This window comes from Grus americana, chromosome 3 (genome assembly GCF_028858705.1).
Source record: "Grus americana isolate bGruAme1 chromosome 3, bGruAme1.mat, whole genome shotgun sequence".
NCBI classification, from domain to species: Eukaryota; Metazoa; Chordata; class Aves; order Gruiformes; family Gruidae; genus Grus; species Grus americana.
The window spans coordinates 52,091,454-52,110,581 of NC_072854.1; positions in this window are offsets into that span (position 1 = coordinate 52,091,454).

The window sequence follows — 19,128 nt, forward strand, 5'->3', positions numbered from 1 at the left end:
GTTAAAATAGGTGGTTGTCTCAAAATAAAAGGGGGAGGTAGCTGTATCAGGTGGACAGTTTGACAGAAATTTTCACTTACCAGAAATCAATGAGAAACTGATAGAGAGGATTTGTTGGTCTCTATTGCAGCAACTAAACTTCCTTCTGCCTTTTACTTATGCTGTAAAACAGGCAAAGCCTGAATGTCACCGTCCCAGAATATGATCTCAGTCCTCTAGGAAAATCTGTAATTCTCTATAACAAAGGGTTATCAGCAAGTTTCATGAAGTCACAAGTGGTCACTTGAATAATTTACTTATTAACATAGTTTAGCCCATTGCAATCTAAGATCTTGGTGCTCACTGTTGGACTAAGATACTGCAACAGGCTAAGAAACAGCAGCAAAAAGCAAATATATGACTAAGGAGCTATAAAGCCAATGAAATAAATTATCCTATTTTTAGGCTTTGTCTTTGAGTGTTATTGTTTTGGTGTGTTTAAGTTCTAGCGCAAATATCCCACCATTTGGGAAAAAGCCAGAGCACAGCATAGGTTTTGCAGACTCAAACCCGTGACATTTCAAATGGCTGTTCTGACCGGGCCTTCATGAGGGTGCTCGCAGGAGGGAAAGCCGCACCGTGCTAAAAGCAGCTCTCTGTGCAGTTCCAGAGTGGGAGTCCCTGGGAGCCAGGAGGGGTACTGGGGACCACCTGTGCTGCTTGCACGGGACTGCGCACCGCTGGCACCTACTGCTGCCCCGGGCACCCCGAGCTCCCCTTCCAGCTGAAGGATAGGAGTGGACGCTTCTTGCATGTGAGTCACCTGACCTGCTTAGACTCCTGCTATCTGAGGAGACGAATTGCACCCAAAAAGTACCTATTTTCCACTGAGGATAAAGGGAGGGTAGATATCCTAGATGTGCATTTGGAACAGACATCTGCCTCATTTGCAAATGAAGACCTGCAAAAAAAAACCCAAACCACAAAAACCCCCTAAGACAGCTGCATCTGGTCTGACAAATTACAGCCCTGAGCCTTGCCGGCGGAGGAGCCAAGCCCCAGCAGGCGGGAGCTGGTGGTCACTGTGGTACACGCAGATAAAACCCCATGGCAGGGACAGAGGAATTGGTTCAGCAGCAGCTCCTGTGGGTCACCGCTGCCCCGCAGACACCAGCGGAGCATTTAGCTGCAAACCGTCTCTCCCCGATGACCAGACACTTAGCAGCTGTGCAGTGCTGCTGAGAACATCACTAAGTCTTTGAGCAATTTTGTTCCCAGGCCTCGGGGCAGTGGCTGATCACGTTCAGCTGCGTGCCAGCGAGCCGGCTGTGGGGAGCTGGTTGGCAAAGGCTGTGCCTGCAACGGCCCATGCTGCTCCCAGCCAGGAGGTCACCCTCTGAAATGCAGCAAACCTCGCCCTGCCGTGATCTGGGGGCTGTTCCCACTGAAACATGGCCCTCCAGCCCTCTTTCTGCCCTGCACGAGTGACTCGGCTGCTGGCACCGCAGGTACCTGCGCCCAGGTGATGGGTGCCTGCGGGACACCACTGCTGCCTCTCTGAGAGGAGCCGAGGCTCTTGAAGGAACATTGTCAAGAGCTTCTCTAAGCAGTCTCCTCGTAGGGATGTCAAGGGCAGATGGTGACACCCCTGGGGCCAGGCTCTGGCTTCCCCCTGCGCTGCCTCAGTGCGCAGGGGGACCGGCTGCAGGTGGAGGTGGCTGCTGGTGTCACCCTCAGGGGACATGGGTTGCTCTCACTGGCCCCTGGGGGGTTTGGACAGCTCTGAGATCACTTGCTTTCATGCTGAAGGTGATGGGAGGGTCTGGTTTGCCCTACAGTGAGGGAAATGCAAAAGTGGTGTGAAAGCCAAGTGCTGAGGACGGTCAGATAAGAGCAGCAGCATCCAGTTTTCACAGAGGCTACTGAATACAAGATTTTGAGTCTGGACAGAGAAACTTTACATAGCAGAAGGGCAACCCTCCTGGTAGCTGTTGGCGTTTTCTGCCTCTGGACAGGGAGTGAATTTGGCCTTGAGGCTGTAGAAGGGGACCCAGCAACCAGCTGGTGTAATTACTGTGTACATTTGTGATGGCATCCTCATTTCTTCTTTTCCATTTATTTGTTTGTTTATTTGTTTGTTTCTCCTTTTTGTTCACCTGAATAATAGCTACTAACAGGTTAGATACTTTGTGCAACACATCCATAGTAGTGCTCTGTATATGTATACACACGACAATCTTCTATTTCTGGTATGGTTAGCCTCCTTTTGAAATGCATCTTTTACTGCTAACAGCTAGTATTTAGCTGTGCATGAGAACCGTGACACTGAAACCTTCTTCCTTCCTTCCTTCCCTTTGCATGCACTGAATCCGACAAGAAGACAAAGAGCAGAAGCAGTTGCGTTGCTGACAATCCAAGGTAAATTCAGGCGGGAGAAGGAGCCTCTCAAGTTGAAGTGTATTCCTTATCTCCACATCCCCGTGACTCAGGTTTCCATAATGCCTGAATGTCTGAAATCACTCACGTTCAGGAAGGAAGCATTGCCCTTTCGGCCGCTGCTGTGTAAAATGCCCTGCGTTTGGGAAGGCGAGTGCTCCTGCCAGGGTCGTGCTAAAGCCAGTGTGCACGTACTGCCGTGGCCCTGAGTGCCAGGTGCCTCTCAGGTGAGTGCTATTACAGCACTCTTTATTTATTTCACCCTCATCTTCTTTATGAGGGGAGAATCATGTCCCTGTTTGTCAGCTGCTGGCTGGTAAAATGAAGATATTTTGGTCTTTAACCTTTTAGCAGGGTTCATTTCTAGGGCAATTTTGGTCCGTGTGCATGCAGTCCATGCGCAGCGCTCCTTATGATGACTGTCCCAACAGAGCCTTGCAGGTAGCGCTGCAATGCTGCTCATTTTCTACAAAGACAAAAGCTCTGACTGGGGAAACTGTCAGTGCACCATCACGAGAGCTTCGACTGAGAAATACCAGGGTGTCTAAAAGCCATTAAAGTGGGTAGCTACCAACCATCAGTCTGGAGAAATGCAATATCCTCCAGTCTCTGAGGAAATGTTTACCCCCAAAGACATTTTTTCCTAAGCAAATATTCAATTAAACCATCAGGGAATTCTTTTAAATTCACATACGGGCCTCAATGGGGGTCAGACGCTGCAGCTACGGTAAGGGGGTACTGCCTGGATTTCTACAAAATGCGAGCTAGCGGAGGGAGCTGCGGTCGCTCAGAGTCACCTCCACCCAGACTTCGGGTCCTGGGGGTCAGCTTGGTTTGTAGACTGGTCGTGTGCAGCTTTCCAGTCAGCCTGCGCTCGTCGTGGGGTACTGGAGGGAGGGAATGTCGGGAGGATTCGGCTCATCAGAGGTAGATAGTTTCTTGAGGGGAAGGGAGAAGATGGAGAGGAGGTGCAGAACTTCATTGTCTAAAATTGGATTTTCCCTTAGGTCTAACTAAAAATAAATTAGCTAATAATATATTCAATTAATTTTCCCAAATTTGAGCAATTCTTTTAATTAGGAGGGAAGAACTTAATCTCACAGAAAACAGACAATTTTCAAAGGCTGGCACAAGAGTACGCCACCAGCGTGTCCCTGTGAACTGCTGTGAGATGAGGAACACACAGACTTATACGGAAAATATAATTACATGCAAGTAGCAGAGACAGCAGTGCAATGTGAGCTATTTAACCTTGAGAAAGCGGCACGTGCTGTTGGGAGGACAGGTATTGTGGAGCTTTTCATCTCTTTCAGTGAAAGAGATTGGCAAGCTACAGTATTATGATAAAATCAGATTTCTTTTTATTGCTAAGGCAAGGGAAATTAATTGAGTGTCCTTACACACGTACTGGTGAGTGGAAGAAGAACTGCAGCTTTCACAGTCATGTTTCTGAAAAGCATATTTGTCTGTAGCTTAGCAAATGCCACAAGAAGTTTGTTTATTAAACCGGGGAGAAGCAGAAGGGGAGAGACAAGGCCTCGTGTGATCATGATGTTATTGAAGTTACAGGGCAATGGCACCAGTTCCAGATGTAGGTGCCACGGCACGTAAGGGCATTGGGATGGTTGTGCCTTTTGCCTCTTTCCCAGCGCTCACCAGCATGAAAGGCCTCATGATGGCAGACGCATAAACTCCACAGCTTTAAAAATGCCTGTGTTGGGTCACTTTTAATGCCTGGTACCATATATTTGTACTGGCTCAGACTTTGGAGAAGAGATTATTTAATTCTGATTTCTAGCTACTCCTCTCCACTATCTCACTGACAGTGCAAACAGACAAAATGTGAAATAATACTAATTTTTGCTGCCTCCTATTTCTTATTAAGGCAACTGTTAACCCACTGGTGGTAAGCCATGTAATTTTATTATTTCTTTAACCAGGTTAACAGAACTGTGTGTGGGATTGCAAATGAGAAAATTTGACAAAATTCTTTTTACCTATTTTACAAACTCATTTTTCCTGTACTATGCATTTATTTCCATTTGCTCTCTGTTGCATAATAAGAGAAGCCAATTGAGTATTTACTCCATTCATGTTATTTGAGGATCTGAAGTAGGGCATATACTGAAGACAGCAGTCAAAGTTTCCCAGCTGAATCCAGATGGACAGATAGAAATCTGCCTCTTTCTGAATGCTCCCTGACATAGTCAAATTCTGAAATGCCAAGTATATAAATACTCTAAGTACTTCAGGTACCGCACTAATCCACCAAAAAAAAAAAAAAAGAAAAAAATTAAAAAGGAAAATCCACTACTCAGTTCTTCAGGAGTTTCCATAAAAGCGGGGAGCATTTCTGAGGATTTTGAAACCATCTTTCTCTGCAAGCTTACATGACAAATCATGTGTGATGCCAAGTCCAGAAAATTATCAAGAGTCTTGTGATCTTTGGTGTTTTTTTTTCTTAAAGTCTCAGTTTGCGTGACTAAACAATTCCTTGACAAGCTTGGCTTTCATTTTTGGAAACAAATTGTAGCCCTTTGGCTGCAGAGCCAACCTCAGGGACGAGAAGTCTAGAGACTGAGTAAACAGAAAAATGATAAAAAAGTGTTCATTTTTTTTAATCATGTGCTTTTCAAAACAACTTTATGAGTTTTGAGGTGTGTGGCATGATTGTTGAGCGTGTTAATGTGGCAGTATCAATCCACGTTCAGGAGGATGCTGCTTTTCCTCCCCTGCATGCCGACGTAGGACGTAGGACCGCTCCTTCTGGTGAGGACAGATTACAGGGACTCGGGTGATGCTCCAAGGAGTCACAGCCCTGCGGCCCAGACCTGTAGCTTTTCCAGGCAAATTGTGGAGTTTTGTTGTCTTTCCGTGGTGGAGAGCTGGTGTCCTGCTACCCTGGATGAAAAGGTGTGTTGGAGCATCTAACCTGGCTGCTGCCCTTCATTTTGAAGACAGATCCCCCCTTGAGCTGGTGCTGTTGCAGAGTGAATTTTGGCTAGTTTTTCAAATGAAAGACTAGAAGTAGCAATTTGGCTTTTTTACTGTGTATTTTCCTGCAACATTTTGCCGTTTGGTGTGATTCCTGATGTACAGACACCTTTCCCATCCAGCCCTTGGGGATGGGGATGACAGAAGGGCACAGATGGTGTTTGGGAGCCCTCCCCAAAACACCTGCAGGGATAACCAGGAGTGAACACCGGAGCTACCTCAGGTCTGAGAGAAATCTGGGGGTCTGGATTTTCCTGGGACTATGTTGGGCACTGCCCCGGGGGCACGCGCGGAGGAGAGCCCCGTTTGCTCTGCCTGGCACAGGAGGGGGTAACGCCGCCGGCTGTACACATCTGATAAAGCCAGAGCATGGTCTTTATCTGCACCACCACGTTTGAACGTATGCTAGATAAACAAAATTGTATTTATGGGGCTCTTCAGTATTTATAGGATCTGATCAAAACTCAAAACTTTTCTTTTGAAACCACAGCGATGGTCACAGTAGAGACACCTCTGTAGCTTCAGTGGCACGCTACAGCTGCATTTAAATTATATGTATTTCCATTCATAGCCAAATTAACACATCGTTGTCTACATCTTTTCTCAGGTTGCCACTGGTCAGATGAACCACCTGTTTTACTAACCTATTTCCACTCTGAAAAGCATCCATTCAGTATTAACATTAGTCATCTCCCAACAAATTTGGAGCTTACACCTTCTTCTTTACTTACTCAGCTTCTGAAAATATCTCTGGGGCAAATATCATAATAATTTCCTGCCTCCCTCTGACAGTGCAAAGCAAGCTGCTAAATCAAGGGCAGCATGTACTCCTCTTCTATAAATTGCCCCGGTTGCCTGCTTCCCGCTGGCAGCTGCCCAAAGCCCTGGCCTGCACCGTGGACACCCTCCGTATGGCCACCCCGCCGCCTCCTGCCTGTCCCAGACCTGCCTCGTCTCTCCTCTGGCGCTGCGGCTCTATGCCTTCTCCTAACGTGAGGCACATATAGCACGGCTATAGGCTGGCTGGAGACAGGCAGAGAAAGGGCAACCCATCACTTGGCGGTAACAGTCTCTGAGCTGGCACGCTCCCACACATTACCCTTGTAAAAAGCACATTTTCGCCCTCCATGCTTGCCAGTGTGAACCGACAGTTGCTTAGGCAGTAGCTAAATAGCTTTTCCCCAGGAACAAAATGTTTAGAAGAAGGTTTCCTCTGCCCCAGGGAGCGCAGGACTGCGCCGTCCATGTCAGCCGTCCTGTCCTTCTTCATTAGGCAAGGCAAGCAGCGGTCAGCCTGCAAATCTTACTGCAAACTGTCCTGGCCAAGCCATGTTAATGCTGCCCGTGTGATGCACGACCAGGCCTCACGGTGCAATGGGAAAATGTCCCTCTGGGAGTTTTGACTATTGAGTCGCAATGCTTCAGGGTGTTTACCGGGGTGCACCAGTGCTACCTTTTCCTCTCCTACCGGTCGATGCTCAACATGTGGCACCACGCAGAACAGAGTCACAGAGTCTCTTTGCAAGAGCTCCCCCTTATCATGACCCAAATTCTCAGTCCCCATTTGGTGACACTGGAGCTGTTGTTGCTATAAAAAGAACTCTTCAGTGGTTGTGTCTCAGAGCTGCAGCCGTCCAAAAATATCACAACAAAGCCACTTTCACGTTTGCTGTGGATTTTTTTCCTGATTATCAGAATTTAGTTTCCTCCTCAGTGCTCTGTTTGGCATTCCCAAAATGGCATTAATAACCCAAGCGGTGAGATATGTAGGAGCTGCTGGACTTGCTGCCCCACTGTGGGGCAGTGACTCTCTCCTGTCTCCCACCAGACATCCATATGCAGACATGCATATTTCTGCATCCTTCTGCAGAAATAACAATTCTGCAACATGTAAGGTGTTGGCAGGACACAAAGGGGACTGTGAAACATGCCCTCTTCCCTCTAATAATAAATTCAGCCCAAACTCACCTTCTGCTCCCCCGTGAAGGAGGGCAATGGTTCATAGTGCTGCCACCCACACTTTAAGCAGACTAAATAGCCAGCCTCAGGAACACGGGCTTTTAGAGTCTCCTGCCCGTCTCACCAAGGCAGCTGCCTATGAGAGCCTGGACAAAACCAGGAGACAGTGGTAATGACAGTCGAGTCAAAGCCCTGATCCCCAAATGGCCATGGCTGGTGGAGAGCCACCACTGCACAACCTCCCTGGCTGCTGCTGGGCGTGCAAGCTCCCGCGCTGGGCTGGCTCACTGCCTGTCCCTCTCTTCTTCTACTAACTCTGCATTTCATTTTCCAGCCCACCAAAAAAACCCACCCCAACAACCAGAGACAAGAGAAACCCTCTGACTTTTTCTTTCCTCCCCCAATTTAAAGGAATACTGGTTTACCTGAAAAACAGTAACAGAGTAATTCTGAAAAATTGTACTGAGGCTCACTGGGATGATGATGGGGACAGAGGCAATTGGCCCATCCCACAGGGCACTTCTGCTTTGGGCTGTGTATTGGGTTTGCATGGCAAGGTTTTGGTAGCGGGGGGGCTACAGGGGTGGCTTCTGTGAGAAGCTGCTAGAAGCTTCCCCTGTGTCTGACAGAGCCAATGCCAGCCGGCTCCAAGATGGACCTGCTGCTGGCCAAGGCCAAGCCAATCAGCGCCTCTGTGATAACATATTTAAGAAGGAAAAAAATAGTTAGGGAGAGCTTTTGCAGCCGGAGAGAGGAGTGAGAAGATGTAAGAAACTCTGCAGACACCAAGGTCAGTGCAGAAGGAGGGGGAGGAGGTGCTCCAGGCGCCGGAGCAGAGATCCCCCTGCAGCCCGTGGTGAAGACCATGGTGAGGCAGGCTGTCCCCCTGCAGCCCATGGAGGAAGGATGAGGGGGTGTAGAGATTCCACCTGCAGCCCGTGGAGGACCCCACACCGGAGCAGGTGGAGGCACCTGAAGGAGGCTGTGGCCCGTGAGAAACCCATGCTGGAGCAAGCTCCTGGCAGGACCTGTGGCCCACGGAGAGAGGAACCCATGCTGGAGCAGGTTTGCTGGCAGGACTTGCGACCCTGTGGAAGGGACCCATGCTGGAGCAGTTCGAGAAGAACTGCAGCCCGTGGGAAGGTCTCACATTGGAAAAGTTCGTGGAGGACTGTCTCCCATGAGAGGGGCCCCATGCTGGAGCAGGGGCAGGGTGTGAGGAGTCCTCCCCCTGAGGATGAAGGAGCGGCAGAGACAACGTGTGATGAACTGACCACAACCCCCATTCCCCAACCCCTGTGCTGCTCAGGGGGAGGAGGGAGAGAAATCAGGAGTGACGTTGAGCCTGGGAAGAAGGGAGGGGTGGGGGGAGGTGTTTTTAAGATTTGATTTTATTTCTCATTACTCTACTCTGATGTGATTGGTAATAGATTAAAATTAATTTTCCTGAGTTGAGTCTGTTTTGCCTGTGATGGTAATCGGTGAGTGATCTCTCCCTGTCCTTATCTTGACCCATGAGCCTTTCGTTATATTTTCTCTCCACTGTCCAGCTGAGGAGGGCAGTGATAGAGCGTCTTTGGGGGGTACCTGGCCTCCAGCCAGGGTCAACCCACCACCAGCTGCTGGGAAGCAGCTAGCCTTGGTGGAAGAAAACCTGTAGGACCTTTTTGTTATGTTACTGTTTTTCCAATAAATGCCATGTTGCTTTGACCCGCTAAGTGATGGTTGTCCAAATCATTGGCAGTGAGTTTCCCTGATGCAAGCACATGGGCTGTTAACAGGACCATTTCACTGAGGGCTTCAAAATTATTGATGTGTCCCAATTAAAAGGAGGGAGAAAAGACCAAGAACAATGAAAATATGACCCAGACAACTTACTATTCCTTCCCTCTCCCTTTTAAGGAAATAGAGCATTTATTAAAGGAAAAAACACAGCACTTGGAACAAAGCTGCAGCTCACGTGGCCTTCCATTTTATTGTGCAGCCGAAGTGCACGGTCCCTGCTGGGAAGAAGGAGTCATGCGTGGGAATTGGTGGCTGGGGGAGCCTGGGCCAGAGGGAGTCCCTTGCCCAGCGCAGGGTTGTTCCCTGGGACTCACGCTGGCAGGAGCTCACTCCATCAGAGGTCAGGTGTGAGGTGAAGCATGATGAGAAGATAAAAAGACTGATAGAGTAACACTCACCAGGAGAAAATAAGAAAGAAAACATAGAAAAAGATGGAATAAGTCTTGTAGCCTGTGGAAGACAAGGTGAAAGGGAGAATTCCTCATGGCCTACAAATGCATGCCTGGGATACATTCAGAGAGGAGTCAGTATGTCAATATTGAGAAGGAGCAAGATAGTTAAGTGGTTGAAGTTCAGATTCAGGCAGGCTGGGGATATGTGTTGGACTTCCCTACCCAGGGTAAGAGAATTCCTCAAATCCAGACTGAGTACGCTGCAGACAGAAACTGTAGATCAACAGGAGGGTTCTGCGCTCAACTCTGGAACTACCTGGCTCAAAACAAAGCTCTAGGTGAAGTTGGATATGAGGATGTAGGAGTCTCAGAGATTTTAAATTATGGGTCAAGCTTCAGGGCATACATCAGGAAGGATTCCTTTGTTCCTTCCCTGTGTTCATCATTGCACAGCTGCACATGTATGGTGTAAGCAACTTGACGGAACTGGGGATGTTTGCATCCCTCTGAATTGTCAGGTCTTGGCGGGATTCAATCAGTCTGAGCATTTAAGAAGAGCTCCTGCATTCCTCTCCTGTAGGGACAGAAGTTACTGGTCATAAATCACTTTTGATGCCACTGAGTGCCTCAGCTTCGATATTGTCCAATCAAGATTGAAATCCTCTGATACTCTTACTAGTTTTCTCCAATTTTCTGTGCTCGTCAGGTCAGGCTCCAGCCCTACAAATACTTAGGCACAATCCTTTATGCACATCAGACAGCCCCTCTGCACAACTGCTCTGGGCAGATGAAAGCACGTCCTGAAGTCTTTGAAGAACTGAGGCCAGAGGTCCTGGAGGGCAGATGCTCTCAGCTGTCTTTGTAATTCCAATCAAACATTAGGCACTCCTATGGTGTGATGAAAATACTAAAAACTGATGTTCAGTATTGTTTATTTTCCTGCATTGTGTGTGTTTTTTCTAAATGTTTTAGAGCGGCACTGCTATTTAGGAGAACTGCAACTAAAGCTGTTTACTTTCCAAGTGCAGTAATTTCTCCTGTCAGAAGGAAAGTAGTGAAGGAGAATAAAGCCAGGCAGTTTCAACAGCAGTAATTGCCAGCGCAACAGCCACCTGCAGAAGGCTGAGGGGAGAACTGCAGCACCGCCGTGCCGAGAGCTGCTCCGGCCGATGGCAGCGACGCGGCCACGTCCTCGCTGCTGGGGGCTCGCTCTGATTTCACATCAGGCTTACATGGATCACTGATCCCAACAGGCCTCTCACGCCACAGGCTTGCCTACCCCTTTTCTTACGTGACTAGTGATTTTAGGTCTCAGGTCAACGCTTTAAGAGAATGGGACAAGCTGGGTTTTCTTTAAGCCCAGTTTGTTTTAAAGAAGTATCCATTAGATGCTCCAAATGGTTTGTCACCTTTGGAAAGGCAAGCAAAGATGTCCTGCCGGGCCTGATCTCCGCGCTACCATGGCAACTCTGTTTGCAGGACCCCAGCTAGACATTTTAAAGGTGTACTTGGTATTTCCATGAGACCTACAAAGGGCTGACAGTCATGTAGACACACTTGCAGTGTGCACTTGAAGACAAAAGTTGGTAACTGACAGGCGACTATAAAACTGATTGAACAAAGTGATTTTTAATGATAGTAATTTCCTGATTTAATGCATAGTAGGAGACTCTACTCTAGATCCTGTTAGCAGAAGGTACATGGAAAATGATCAGGTACGTTTTAGACCCAGAGGCTGTCTCTCCACTACAGTAAAACAGATCAGAGACCATTACCTGGCCCTGAGGCCAGAAGGCACAGCACTGCTCATATCTGTACTGCTAAATTCACTTACCCCCAAAACTGGATCGGTGTCTCCACCCTAACCGCTGCAAAGGGTGCCAGACCCATGCTGGCCCTGAACTGTGTCTAGGAGAGCACGAGAGGCCGGAGATCCAGCGTCACTGAGGAAATGTCCAGGCTGGTCCAGTGCTTTGAAGACGCCTGGAGACCGTGTGGGCTGTGCATGGAGCTGAGGTCTTACGATCCAGATGTGACCTGCCTAATTTAGAAAGTGTGGCCACCCTGCCTGAACTGGTGGGTCTTTTCATCCTCCCCTCCAACCTCCTCCATGGCTGGGCAAAATTTATGCTGCACATACATGTGTATGAGCAACATGGATGCTAAGTGAGACTTCGCTGAGATCTTAATTGACAGTTGAGCTTTACCCCTCCACATCCGTGTAGTTACATCCTCTGGGCTATGTCTGCGAGACTGCATTTGCCGCTGGCGAAGGGCTGGACTGCATGTTCTGCGGTTCAGTTAATGTCACCTTCTCGCTACTGTCATATCTCAGGCTGGGTGTCAGGCAACGTCGCTCACCCATGCATGTTTGCCCCAGGCTGTCTCCCAGCACACTGCGACCTTGCCTTGAATCAGATACATGACTCAGGGAAGCATTTTTGCCTGGGTTCTCCACTATTTTTTCAGATTCCAGCTGCAGTCAGGGCAGGACCAAGTTCTCTGAGAAGTTTTGAATGAGTCTTTTGTGGGCAAGAGCTTCTGGGGGGGTGGGAAAACTACTCAAATGCAGACTAGATATGAGCTTTTTCCTGTTGTTTCTGCAGTGGCTTCCTTTAGCTGCCTGCCGGATTTCAGAGGGGAAATTTGCCTACGTTTTGACACAGCAATAAGAATTGCACTGTGAAACTGGACAAGACTATTGGAAGAACGGTGCCTGCTGTGAATTTACCAACTTTTCTGAAAATTCTACTTCCAACAGTGTACTTCAGGGAGTGTCTTCTGCCATTACCTGCAGTTGCAACAGCATCTTCAATGAGCAGTTTCTAAACACTGCCTTTCATATTTTCGTAGAAAAAAAGATCCAGTTACCAGTTTAACTAACCTTACCTGGGTCCCTCAACAAAAGCCACTTGGGGCTTCTTCTTTGTTGAATGTAGCTTAAGTCTATGAAAATAGAGGCCAGAGTGCTCGTTTCTTCTGTGTGAGTGAATGAGGAATGTGAGCATATTCAAAATCATCAGAGGCTTGAATCAGAACGATGGTAATGAACATATCCTCCATGCTCAGAGCGTCTCTGGTAAGTTCTTTTCTGCCTTTTTTTTTTTTTTTAAAACCCTCTTCATGTTGAAAGGAAGAAGTTGGTGATGGGTGTTGTGCTGGGCACAGCTGCTGAGCAAGTGCTTGCTGGGTAGCTGCGGCCCATTTCTCCTGTGACTGGATGCTGAGCACTGCCGAGGGACATCCCCCTCCCATTGCCCCTCACATAGAGCAAGGAATCAAAAGCACTTTTCAAGGTCATTGAGACCATGGGCTGGCCCCAACCGCCTATGCCAACGTCATGGCAGTCTGCACCATGCCTATGGCTCTGCTGTGGTCCCAGCCCCAGAAACACAGAAAGCAAGGCCAGAAGGGACTGTGAAATCACTTGAGTACATCTAAGCAGCAAGTTTTACACTGCACCAGGTCACCTGAGCTTTGGGCATCATTATTTGTGTTTTGTTCAAATGATTCTGCCAGAGAGATGCCTAGATATGAAAGGTGCACTTCTCTGACCAGATATCATCCCAAGCTCCCTGTATGGTCCTCAAAGAGAAAAGGTACAGAAGTACTTCAAAGATGTGATTCAATTCCTCCTGAGGATGAAGCGTCCATTTGAAGAAATGAGCTGCACTGTGGAAGTGCCTGTTCCTCTCCAGAGACAGAAGGGGTCCCTAGCTGACATGTAGCTGGCGCTGTTGGAGCCCATCTAGGGGAATCTCACCCCCAAAATGCAGAGACCTGCTGCTTCCCTCCATATATTGTGTTATAGTTCATCGTCTGTTAAATATTTGCGTCTAATAAGAATTTGTCTGTTTTGAGATGCACATTGCTGGGTCTTCTTATCCCTACCTTTGTTAGGTTAAAGGGTCTTTTAGTACCCTGGTCTTCTTCCCCTGGAAAGTCTCTCTGGAACCTAGACAAACATACATGACAGATGATCTGTTAGTCTTAGTTTGAAAAAAACAACCTTTTTCTCTCAAAAGGAACCTTTTCCTTTTCACATGGGAAGATGCCCACAGAAGCGGGATGTTGCCATCACTGAAGCTGGTTTACATCTTTGGCGAGATGGGCTCTGAGGCAGGAGCGCACTCTTGGGTATGAGATGTCTGGATGGGGCCCTGGATTGACTGGACTCCCCAGGAAATGTCAGGTTCACTGCTGGTTTCCAAACTCCTTTAGGAAAGTAAACACGTATTTGACTGAAATAAAAAACCAAGCAACTGCTGTCAGTTGGGTTTTTTGTTCTTATATTAAACAAACATTTGATTTTTTAAAATATCCAACAGATGGCAGGGCTGTACCTAATGCAAGACTGAGCACTTCTCCAGTGAATTTAAGGTGGTCTGCAAGAGATTTTAAAAGACAAGAATTGAAGGATCCATGCATTATTGAGGATGTATAAAAGAAAACCCTAATATCTTTCTTGCTTTTAATTTAATTGGAAAAGTTTTCTTTTCTTTTCCTAATTTCTTCTTAGCTTTGCAGTCTGGAGCCATGCCTGGTTTATCCAGGGGCCTCCTGGGTATCTGTGGAAGTATCTCTAGGGTATCCTTCCTTTGGTGACCTGTCTGCAGGTGAGGCAAGGGATCAGGCTGCACCCCTCAGCCCTGGCTGGGGCAGGAGGTCAGGGAAGTGATAAGGGACACCAACTCCAAAGCTGGTCCCAGGAACGGTCTGGCTCCAGCAGTACTAAACTTTCTGTTTCTCTCCCCTTTTTCATTTACGTTGCCCTGGTTTTGCTTTTGGCCACCACATTGTCCCACCAGCAGTCAGCACTATGGCTCTCACCGTGTGGGGAAAAAGAATTTTAACATGCCCAAAAAAAAGTAACATGACATCGCCGAGGCCCAGATTTCACGTAAACAATACAGATACTTTTGTAGCTATCAATAGGTTGTGACTCATTTATAGAAAATGCAAATGAAATAAATAATCCTTTCTGCAAAACAGGACTGAGAGCCTTGGATCTCGGACACATTATTCACTTGTTTATGTTTGAGCTCTCCTGTGGGCTTTTCCGGATCGGAGATGACTGAGCCAAGCACAATCACTCACTAGGAAACTTCTGCCTTAACCCTTTCCTGCTTTTTTTCTTTCCTCCCCTCCACCCACGTGGCAAATGAGGTTTGAACAACCCACCAGTTCAGCCTGGGGGTGGTGGACATGTAACTTGGACCAAAGCATTGGGATGAAGTAAATGGACACAGCTGTGCAAGAGGTGGTTATTTTAATTTTCCTTGATGACTTACAGGGAATTCTGCTGTAATCATGAAAAAGGAGGGTAACTATGCAACTGAATTGCTGGGGCGGTCAACTCAACACAACTCGGAAACATTTTCTTGCAAGCTAGGCAAGCTTGCAAGCCCTCTGGAGAGTTTGAGTTGATGTGGGGTTTTGCTTGGACGTTTCATAGATTTTGATGCTTTTTCTATAGAGGAAACTGAAAAGAAACCAAATGTGGCTGCTTAAACTGAGTTTCCCATGGCTTTTTGCACTCTTTCATACACATATGCTGAGGTGGGATCCTTACGTAGAAAAATAATGTCACACTGTTCTCCACACCCATGCAATAAAGAGGTATGGATTTTTTCTCTTGGATACTTCATTACTTTTTAAAGCCTGAGAGAGACAGCCTGAGGGCTGGGGCAAGAACACATTTATTCCCTTTCTGAAATCCTCCCTTACCAGAGCCTGAAGACAGGCTGTCACCAGATCTGATGTGCCTGCCCAGCATTTACTCTTTGTACTCTCCACCACCAGTTCCCCAGTTTCTGCTGTTTTTAATGGACCCATTCAATGAAGGAGCAAATCCTTTCAGCCCTGAAACTCGGAGCAGCTGCCTCGTACGCAGGAGGAGAGAGGTGGAGGTGACCTTCTTTGTACATGAGAGGAGAAAGGTGGAGGTGACAGCATCAGTGGGAAGGAGAGGGGCAAGTGCAGCATCCCTTCCCCTTGCCTTTCTCACCCCCTGGGACACTTGCCATGAAAAATGGGCACCAGATCCAGCCAGTGCCCTATGATTTATGGGTGTCTCTGGGTCTGCAGAGAGCATCATATACTTTTCCTGTACAATCAAGAGCTGAGTTTGTCTTTTGGATGACTTTTTGTGCCAAAATAAATCTGGCGATAGCAGTGGGATTACACCAATATTTAGGCGGGATGTTTTTTAAAAGTTTAATAAAGTATGTGCTGGGAATAAAATAAAAAAAAAAATTTCCCAACTGGTGGTTTGGGGAAAAATACAACTCTTTTTCTGTGTCTCTCCCATGCCCCCCGCCCCCCCCCCAGTCAAGGAAGGCTTGGGTAGGACATTGGCTGGGACCTTATTTTCATTTCCATCGGGAATGTTTTCTAGCTGGCACACAAACTACATGTGTAAATAGCCCAGGAGTTTGGGAAGCTGCTTTACTATTTCCTCCTGTAACTAACAATGGAAACTCTTTGAGAATCGTACGAGCCTCGGTGGAAGTTCGCATGTCTCCTGACACGTGGGATTAGCCACCGTGCTTAAATATTTATGCTGACGGCACTTTCCCCCCGAGGAGCAGCTGGCTGCATGCTCTGCAAAGCGCCGGCCAGCCACGGGGGCAGAAAGGTAGCCAAGGCTGGAGCTGCCGGCGTTGGGGTGTCCACAGAGCCAGGCTATGAGGGGAAAAGCTGCTTTACGAACATGATTTGGGCTGATCTGAGTTTATTCTGTCACAGTGAATTCAGCATCAAATCAAAACAAGAAAGCAGAGCCGCTGCACTGTACGCTGAATTGGCCAATTCCAGCATGTAATAGGTTAGCCCAGCACAGTTACATTTCTTTGCCTTGCTTGGTGGGTCCCCAGTTTGTCTTCGTTTTTATTCCTGTCTCTGCTTCCATTCTTCCTGGCCTGTAGTTTATAGTCTGTGCCTCTCTGGATTGATTGCACAGAGTCTGCCCCACAGAGCTGGGCAGAGAGCAGGTTGAGCCTGTTCGGAATGTACAGATATTTTTAAATGATCTGCTAACAAGTAAAATGAAAGCTCAGCCTCTATTTGCTGACAAATATTCAACTTAATTCTGAGAGTTTCTTGTCTCACATGGCTGACGGTCATGGAAAGATGAAACATTTCAGAGATGTGTCCTTAGGAGTACAGGCACTCTATGGCATCTTTTCCGTGTGTAAGGCCTGTTAGAAGAAAATAGGATATAGACAACTACTTGCACAAGTCAGTTTTGAAAATAGGACCCAGACGTCTTAAATCAGCGTGCAAATATCTTCATAAATCAGGTATGGCTCTGAGAAGCTTTATAAATTAGTTTGGAAGCAGAAAACAGCTGAAATAGAAACAGCAGCAAGCTGGGAAATGTATTATAGCTGCCTTGTGTAGAGCATTTCTATCCCTCCGACAGTGATCTTGGTGTCACACGTGGCCTTGCTGAAGTGGGTATGAAGGACGAGATGATTTTCTGTCCCCTTGGCAATATCCCCGTCATCTCAGGAGAAGTCCCTTACTCAGCTGCATTGAGGAGCGTCCTGTTACTGGCGGTGCTCCAGGAGGAGAGGTACGGAACCTTTTTCAGTGCAACTCAGTCTGAAACACAAGTTGAAGAGAGGCAAAAATGCCCCAAATTTACAAAAGTTGAGCAGCTGACCAGCCAAGAAGGGTGGCAACTCATAAGAGCTTGTTGGTGGTGGATGAGTGGCTCCTCTGCAAAGACCTCCGCAGCGCCTGGCCTGAGTGACCCGGCAGGGAACGTCACCACAGATTTGAGCATGGCTAAGCCCCGGACCTGGGGCACGCCATGCTGCCCGGGAGCAAACCCTGCTGCTCCCAGCAGAGAGGTGTCTGTGCTTCGGTGTGGCCAAGCTGCCGTCAATAGCAAGCGTACCTCTCGGTGAAGTCCACCGGTGGTTTTGGAGCATGGTTGTTTTGAGGAAGGCAGCTTCTTTGCAAAGCCCGAGTGAGCAAACAGCATGTGAGGCAGGGTGAGACAAGGTGAGTCACATAACGTGCCTATTTCTTTTTACTCATCCTTTTTTTTTTTTTTTTTTTTTTTTTGAGCAGAGAGTCACAGACAGTAGGTTTGATTGACTGAAATAGAGGAGTCTCTTTGTAACACCCATGCAGAAAGAGTGACAAAACAGGACAACGTGTTAAAACCTTCCTGCCAAAAGGTGATCCCCCAGCTCTGGTGTGAGTCTGGGACTGACACCCCGTTATTAGGAATGACCAAACACAGCCCTGGCTTTGCTGGATTTAAACACAATAACTCCACCAAGCCCAGTAGGAAGTATTTAAAATCCTAGCCCCTAACAAATATCAATAATGAATTCTTCTGGCATTTTGTCTAAGACAGGGTATCCTGTTAGAATGCATGGTTACATTCATTTATGGGTTTGTATCCTGTACTTTTCCATCTCTTAAGACAATGGATTTACATGGCATATTTCACAGACAGGAAGATGATTTTTCGGCACCAAAGAAATGTGTGTAGTACGTAGAGATCACTGAATATACAACCAAATTACATTTCCCTTCAGGGAAGTATTAGAATGGCACCAGATAACAGAGCAGGTTTAGTTCAGGAAATGAATGATGCTTTATGTAATTAAATCTGCAAGGGAGATTTGGCAATAAGGATGCATACAGAAAAACTATTGCTGCATCTGGACATGGCATTAAGAATGTTAATTTTTAAGTTGTGGGGGATCACTAAAGATCCGCAGGAGAGGAAAAGGGCACACAACCTCCATTTATTTAAATCAGAGCCAATACTAGCAGAGACACAGACTCTAATACTAAGTCAAAGCATTGGTGCATTATTTATGAAAAGGACTTAGTGTTGTGGTCTTTGTGGTCTTACAACTCCTTATTAAATACACTCAGAGTTCAGTACTGCAGGTACTGCAAGTTCCAGACAGCCTCACTTAATGCATTTGTTAGGGAGGAGCAGTGAAGGCACGTTATTGCTTTGGACAGCTGCGACTAGTAGGAGTGCTGCTCCTAGCAAAAGGCCCTTCCTGGGCTGAAGCACCATGCCGGTTGCTTTGCACACATGTGGGCAACCATCCAGCCACGCAAAATCACATTTTATTGTGTTATACCACCAGAATGTCTTCCTCAAGGAGGAACCTTCCTCCTACCTCTCCCAAACCGAACATTTTCTATCAATCAGCTCAATTATACTCAAATCCCAGTTTCTCACTCTCCGATCCTGAAGATATTGTGCTCTCCAGGTGAATTCAAAACAAAATACAGCATATAAAACAAATGAATAATCCTACAGGAACATCTCTCTCCTGTTTCCTGAGAACAGGGACCATTATCCACAGCAGAGCAGTCTTTGCCAGCTCGCACAGAGCATTCCCAGCCCTGCACTGGCCACATGCTTTATTTCTATGATGCAAAGAGGAACAACACATTTAAAATGAATGCTGTGTGCTCCCCTGCAGTCCCAGGAGGAGGAAAATGGATGTCCTAGTCCTCTGACCTTCCTCACTTCTTCCAGGCTGGAGAGAGAAAGAGATGTCTTTGGGTCTGCAGGAGAAAACTGTACGTGGGATCTCCT